Raw genomic sequence first — 8,172 nt, 5'->3', positions numbered from 1 at the left:
TGCTGAGATGCCGGAATCACAATTCAACACCAGTCACTAGTTTTAGTGTGTGGCCTCGATATTTCTGTCTCTGTGTGCTGCAGGCAGTGGACTGAAAGGGCCTTATTACTGCCTGTTCTTTGTTGGGTGGATGGACCGTTGTAGTCCTCCGTGTTCCCGCTCTAGCTGCCGAGCCCCTGCCCATGCTGGTTCCTGGGCCCGCAGAGCCCTTCCCCACTCTCACACGTCCCTCCTCCTCTCTTGTGGTCTCTCGGGCCCGCCCCTCCAGCCTCAGAGGACACATCTCCCCGGGAAGCCCGCCTGGGCCCCCCGGGCATGCCCGCCACCCCGCTGAGCTGGGCTCTCCCCTCTGGGCTCCCTGTCTCTTTCACGATCCCGCCTTTGTCCCCTTCTGCTGCTTCTGCAGACGGAGCAGGAGCCGTGGCTTGGCTGTCCCTGACAGCTGGCACGGTATTGGCACGTGGTAGGTTCTCAGGGACTCTTTGGTGACTGGAGAACTGAAAAGTGCTGGCGCCGTGACTGATATCAAGAGGTTAATCAAGGAGGGGATAAGCCCCTTTCATTATTTCATGAGTCTTCAGGGAAACCAAAGCCCACACAGATTTCGGGGAATCCACTTCCAGGTTCTCAACTTCCTGAAACTGATCCATCCATTTCATGATGTATGGAAGTCAAATCATTATGCTGGACACCTTAAACTTATACAGTGCTGTGTGTCCATTATATCTCAATAAAACTGGAGGGGAAAAAAGAGGAAACCTTCCTGTCACTCATCCTGAATCGCTCTGGAGTGTCAACATCTCTAGGACACCAAGAAAGGGACAATGCCAGAATGCACTATTCCTGAGGACGCCCTGAGGGCGAGGCAAGGAGATCTCTAGACGCTTTGACGGGAGCAGTTCACCTGTACAAGCAACCCAGGCAGCGCCCCATCCCTCCGCCTTCCGCCTGCATCCGGCTCCGCCCACCGGCTGCCTCTCTCCAGCTGAGGCCAAGACTCAAATGCAGAACTGCCGTGGTCGTCATGGGGACTGATACATCTTCTACCAAATGATGTCTGATTTCGCTGATTGATGTGCGAGCAAAGGCTGGCTTTGTCATTCTGGTTTCATGAATTGGATGAGCTAAAATCTGCGGCTCCAAGATTTTAATACGATATGTGTTTAAAGCAGGTAGACAATGTAAAATATGCAGGAAAATAAATCTTTTAAAATGATTTAAACATATAATTAAAAATTTGAGCTCTTTACCTAAAAATGTGTGAAGAGATACACACTGTTTCAAAATTGTTTTAGGGGCTAAACAGGCAAAAAAGCAAAAAGGTAGGGGCCACTACAGGCGATTCACAGGCGAGGGGCACAAGAGGACAGGAGGACCCCAGACTCCGGAGGCGGGAAAACCCTAGAATCCAGAGGAGGGTGGACCTCCAGCCTCCAGAGATGGAAGGACCTCAGACTTAGGAAAGAGAAGAGAGAAGTAAAACGCAGGGCAGAATCCACATCCTTGTCTTTTTCAGCATCTAATAGTGACTCATGGCCTCCCACATTCTAGAAGCTTCCTCCATCTTCAAGACAAGCTGAAGAGCATCTTCTCTCCTCTGAACCCTCACCTCCCTTTTATAAGGACTCGATTCCGTCAGGTGCTCCTGGAAGATGCAGGGTAATCTCCCAATCTCAAGATCCTTAACATAGCCATATCTGTCAAGTTCATTTTGTCAAGCCTCTGAGGATGAGAACGTGGACATTTGGGGGGGACCACCATTCAGCCTAATACATGGGGCGTGTTGTATATGTTGAGTGCCGGGTAGAAAGAAACAAAACAGGCTCAGGGTGCTGTGGCCGAATGGGAGTGAGTTTGCTCTTTATATGGGGGAGTCAGGGACACCCTCACAGATAAGGTGACTTTGGAGCACAGACTTTACCTGCCTTGGCATTCATGTGGCGGGTCCTGGCAAAAATATTCATCTTCCAAGAACGAGTTCAAGTTCCCCTCCGGTGGAAAAAGCCTGATGCCATCCACCACCTCCCCTGTTGAGTTGGTGTGGCCAAGCGAGTTTCCACACATCCCACTAGGATGATGCTTGGCATCCTATGCAATCTTTTCTTTTCTTTTTCTTTTTTGCTTATGAAGGGCTTTCCTTAACAGTTTATGAGCTTCTTGAGGGCAGGGACAATGTATTGTGACACCCCCCACCCTGCGCAGCACAGTGCCAGGCACCGATGTCCAGCCAATACTTGCTAACTGGGCTTGGAATCAAACATGAAATCAAATTCTCCGCTCCTGCATAGCAGTTATACGACAATAGGTGAGCTATTAAATCTCCCCACGACTCTCTTCTCATTTGTGAACGAGATGATGATAATAATAATGTCACCTGCTTTCCAGGGTTAATTCGGGAATCCAAGGAGGACAAAAGTATGTAAAACTTCTAGCAACTGGCTTATGGGTTTCTATTTTTTTTAATTAATTAACTTTCATTTTTGGCTCTGTTGGGTCCTCGTTGCTGCGTGCAGGCTTTTCTCTAGTTGCGGGGAGCGGGGACTACTCTTCGTTGCGGTGCACGGGGTTCTCACTGCGGTGGCTTCTCTTGTTGCGGAGCACGGGCTCTAGGTGCGCAGGCTTCAGTAGTTGTGGCTCGTGGGCTCAGTAGTTGTGGCTCACGGGCTCTAGAACGCAGGCCCAGTAGTTGTGGTGCACGGGCTTAGTTGCTCTGCGGCATGTGGGATCTTCCCGGACCAGGGCTTGGACCCGTGTCCCCTGCATTGGCATGCGGATTCTTAACCACTGCGCCACCAGGGAAGCCCTGGGTTTCTATTAAATTATATAAAGTTGTGTTCTGATATTGGGGGTGAAGGGCAGTTAATAGAAAAGTAAATGTTGAAAACTTGTCACTAGTAACAAACTTAGGCTGAGGACCTGACCTGGGTGCCTACTAGGTGCAGACACAACCCACCCGGGCTGAGGTTTCTAGCCTGGGACCAGCAGGAACCTTGCTTGTTTCACTCATGTTGCATCTCCCCTGGGACCTAGAACATATAGGTTTAGCTCAGCAAAGATGTGTTGAGCACCTTCTGTGTGCCAGGAACTGTGCTGGGTGCCAGGGGTACACAGTGACCAGAGAGACCCATTTTTTAGCCTCACAGAGGCAACATGAACTAAATAGAGGAGAAGTGTCCAGACTCTGAGGCCGGTGAGCCTCGCAGGCCTGTGCTTTGGGCGGTGTGGGGACGTCCACATTTCCGGCTGTGCTGTAATTTTGAGAGAAGATGGTTCTTTCTTAAGATACCCCTGATTTTCCACGCAGGCTTCTGTTGACAGCAACACAGTGACAGAGGGAAAGCCTTGTGCTTGCTTGTGTTCGCAGGTCGTCACGTCATTGGCACTCGTTTCGCGGCTGGCGAAAGGCCACTGAGCGCTCCCTGCCCTTCACCACAGAGGTGACTGCAGTGTCTCCAAGTCCAGGTACCGGTCAAGTGGCCACAGCAACGAACGTGGACACCAGGGGCGCACGGACAGATCCGAGCACCGGGACGTCCCTGGTCCCGCCCAGAAGGTGCTGGGGGCAACCTCCCTGCCACCTGCCCGACACTCCTAAGCTCAGATTTGCCCCTTACTTGCCAACCTCTGGCCTCTTATGCGCAGTGTCCACTTTTCCTGGGATCAGCATCTTTTCTCTGGGTCTCTGCACAGATTTTTCTTCCTTCCCGTGTGTCCTGGACACTGGCACGGGTTCAAGAATGATGGGAAAGGGTGACATGGCCATGGGGTTTGTGAGGCCCGATCTGGCCTATTTCGAAATGTAAATTTGGTTTTAAGTCATAAAAGAGCTATAAAGACCTTACACTAAATAAGGAAACCTACCCCATTCCGGGGCCTAATCCCAGCCTCGTTCTACCCAGCTCGGCTCCCTCATTATACTTGTATAATATACAGTATGGTTTCTATTCAGCCTTCTCTTCCTGTTTTTACACTTATTCTTGCTTCACTGACTTTATTATCAGCAGAAGTTTGCAAAGTTTTTTTAACACAGCCATAAATACTATTCAGTTCAACAAATGCATACAAATGGTTTCCATTAGAATTTTAATCTACTCTCAAAATGAAAGAAAAGCTTAATATAAATCTTTTTAAATTACCAGAACATAAATGCAGACAGGGACAGCTCCACCTAGACTATGCACAAGGGGTCACATCCCGCTGTCCTCGCTCACAAATTAATTGAGGTCTCTCGCCACCATCACCGAACAGTGCATCCTGGAAAGATCATATCTGTCAAGATTTCAGATTGGCTTCCCTCAGACTTTGTAAAAGTCACAGCCTACAATACCTTCATTATGCCGACGAGAATGGCTGTCTCCCCAGCTGGAAAGAAATAGGTGTTTTTGTTCTGTTGGACCAAGATTTACAGAAAGCAATTTTCCTCCATGCAGGAGATATGACAAACCTGCTGGAAAACAATGTCATTTCACAACATCTTTCATCTCACCACCTTTTTTACGGCTAGATGTAGATTCTGTCCCCTGTGCAAAGGGCTGCAGTGACATTTAATGGCTAAGTGAGGGAGTCACTGCTGAGTGGCAGGGCTGAGGGGCGCCTCCAAGAGGGGGTCTGCAAATGTCTCAGCAACTGCCAGCCCGAGGGAGTGGAAACATGAGCCCCTCCAGCCCTTGGAGCAGCTTGAACTTGAGAACTCACGTGAGTCCTGACAGCCTTTGGCCAACAGCTGAACTTGCCTCTGTTTCCCTCCCGTTGGCTGAGCCCAGGAACACAGCACACCTGCTCCGTCCTTGAGCAATGGCCACGTCACTCTCAGAGGACGACTGAAGGGCGGAGAGTGGGCTTAGGTTGTGGTTTTTTTTTCTTTTTTCCATTTCCTCATGTCATAACCTAATGCTGTTCTAGCAGAGCTTCTGCATATTAAGTTGCCTTTTAGCAACTGGAAGGGGGGCGATGTGATCTGTGGAGAAAAGGCCCCTCATGTAAATGTATGATGGGCTGACACTCCCCCCGGAGGAGAAAGGGCAAGACGAGCCCGGAGACCAGACGTCAGCAAACCCCGGGAAACGTCAGTCTTTACTCTCTCCCAGAGTCAAGAGCCACTGTGCAGGGCCCCTCGCCTGCAGCAGCCCTGTCCCAGGCCTGTCACCGCCTGTTCTCTGGGCCGCGGTGGGCGACAAGGCCGAGGGAGTCTAGGGAGGGGCATACGGAAGGGCTTTGGGCTCTGAGGTTTGGGTACCAGACAGAGAGTGAAGACAAAATTAAATCTCTCCCCTGCCAAGGAGGTGCGCCTGGGCCTCGGGCAGCCAGCCGCGCATCCCCCCTGGGCAGCCACTTAGCTGCTCCCGCCAGGCAGGGCCGGGCCGGGCCGCTGGACATCTTAGTGGGGCATCGTGTTTCTGGGCTAGTGAGGAGTTTGCAAGTCTTTCTACAAATGATGATCTCTAGCCACGTAAAGTGCCACGATAGCCTCTGCTTTACCGAGCGGTGCTGGCTGTTGAAGGGCTTATTTCTTGATTCTTAGACCATTTGCTTTCCATTAGCAGTAAAATCCCAAGCCTGCAAAACTCCAATTACTAAGTGATCGTAGAAATTCGGCTCTGCCTCGAATTCTCGGGAGCACGGGGTCCAGAGCAAGCCCTGCTCCCTGCACAGTCGTGTTACAATTGTATGTACGCCAACAAGGGCGAGGCATCTGGCCGAGCCCCGGGGTGAGAGGTCCAGGGAGCTAAGGGGCACTCACGGTGGGGGGCAGTCTGCACTGCGGGGTCCTAGGGAACGGGGCAAGGCAGGGCCGTCCTCCTGAGACAGCCCGAGACCCTCGGGCAGAGAAAACAAGGCATAACGCAGGAAGCTGAGCGTGTGCTTCCTTGGATCCTTGAGTTGAGAGCAAGGATGGCTAGGGACCCAGTGACTGCAGAGAGGGACAGAGCAGGGGGTGGGGCTAAGTCAGGAGCGCAGCTCAGAAGATCCCCCAAAATGATGAGAAAATTCACGATGTGGCCCCTGGTGACCACTCCAGGGGTGGGGCAGCTGTTTTGGTTTTATTTCTCATTGTGGTAAAGCACGAGTACCGTAAAATTGACCATCTTAATCAGGTCTAAGTGCACAGTTCAGTGGTGTGAAGTGTATCCTCCAGAGTTTTTTCGTCTTGCAAAACTGAGACTCTGTATCCATTAAACGACCTCCCTGTCGCCACTGCCCTGGGCTCCTGGTAACCACCCTGGGACTTTCTGTCTCTATGTATTTTTAACTACCCGGGGTAGCTTGTATAAGTGCAATCATGCAGTATTTGCCTTTTTGTTACTGGATTACTTCACTTAGCATAATATCCTCAAGGTTCATCTGTGTTGTAGCAGGTGTCAGGATTTCCTTCCTTTTTAAGGCTGGATAATGTTCCATTGCAATGAGATGCCACAGCTTGTTTATCCACCCAACCATCACTGCACTCCTGGGCTGCTTCCACCTCTTGGCTACCGTGACCACTGCTGCCGTGCACACGGCTGTGGGCGGTGTTTCGTGAAGGGGTCATTTCAGACACGATAGCAGCACCGGGGCCGGTCCACCTATCCCGTAACCCCATCCGGCTCCTCCTGAAAGGACTGACCACTCTCTATTCTCCTAAGAAGCTGTATCCTCTCCTCAGTGCTGTCCTTGACTTATTTCTTCCCGGGGCTCCTATTCCTTTAAATGTCTCCACTTTTGCCTATGTCAGGCCTTCAAGAATAACTATTTTTTCTCCACTTTTTCCTCAACCTTCAAACTCCTCACCACCCTTAGTCTGTTTCACTATGGAGCCCCTCTGCTGAATTTCACCCAGCACTATCCTTTCTAGTTCCAATTTTTTTCTTCCAATTTTGCTTGACTCCAAGATCCTCTTTTAAATATACTAGAAAGGGAAACTCATCTAACTTGTCTCTATTTCACACCTAGGGAGAAAGAGATCCCAACAGACAAAAAGACCATAGCATGTGAAGGAGATCCTGATACCTAACTTTGGTGATTTTTGTTCCTTTGTTTGGATATCTGTACACATATCCGCCTCAGAAAACTCATAATTCATTACTATCATTGTCGTGCAAATGCAAGAAGGGTTTCTCATCCGAGTACGTCCATCCTTATGGTGTAAAAAGTAGCAAAGGAGACGGGGTGCATGTGCCCTTTCTCTCTGGCCCTTTTGTACTTTTCTGAGTGGCTTCTCACTCAAATTGTTCATTGTGACCTGGCCACTTTTTTTTAGATTTTTTTTTTCTTCCAGTTTTGAGATATAATTGACATACAGCACTGTGTAAGTGTAAGGTGTACAGCAGAATTATGTGACTTACACACAACATGAAATGATGCCCACAATACGTTTAGTGAACATCCATCGTCTCCTAGAGATACAACATTAAACAAAAAGAAAAAAATGTTTTTCCTTGTGATGAGAACTCAGGATTTTCTCTCTTAACAACTTTCGTACACAATGTACGGCAGCAGTATTAATTCTATTTATCATATTGTACCATATCATATACATCCCTAGTATTTATTTATCTTATAGCTGGAAGTTTAGATTTTTTAAAATGTCAGATCTTATTTTTAAGAAGTTTTTTTTTTTTGGCTGCACTGCACAGCGTGTGGGATCTTAGTTCCCCGACCGGGGATGGAACCTGCGTCCCCTGCAGTGGAAGCGTGGAGTCTCAACCACTGGACCGCCAGGGAAGCCCCTAAAGCAGTTTTAGATGTGCAGAAAAATTGAGAGAGAAGTACAGAGAGTTCCCATATTATCCCTCAATTCTCTCCCCCTAGAAGCCATGCACACAAATTCTCCTGTTATTAATATCTTGCATTAGCGCGGCACGTTTCTCATGACTGATAATCTAATGTTGATATGTGATTATGAACTAAGGTCTATAGTTTGCACTTGGGTTCACTCTTTGTGCTGTACATTCTGTGGGTTTGACAGAAGTATCCAGCTTTATCATTAAGAGTAGTTCCACTGCCCTAAAAATCCACGTGTTCATCCCTCTCTCCCGCCTCACCCCTGGACACCAGATATTTAAAATCACACTTTGCACCAATTTTCGTGAGACTTTCTACTGAGAGTCTCTGTTTGCCTCACACGTCCTTGTTTAAATCCCAAGAGAGGGAGGGGGTGTCAGTAGGACAGAGCGAACTCTGGTTTTCCTGCTG

Source organism: Lipotes vexillifer, unplaced genomic scaffold (genome assembly GCF_000442215.2).
Source record: "Lipotes vexillifer unplaced genomic scaffold, Lipotes_vexillifer_v1.1 scaffold1980, whole genome shotgun sequence".
NCBI lineage: Eukaryota > Metazoa > Chordata > Mammalia > Artiodactyla > Lipotidae > Lipotes > Lipotes vexillifer.
Note: the sequence above shows the minus strand (reverse complement) of the source record.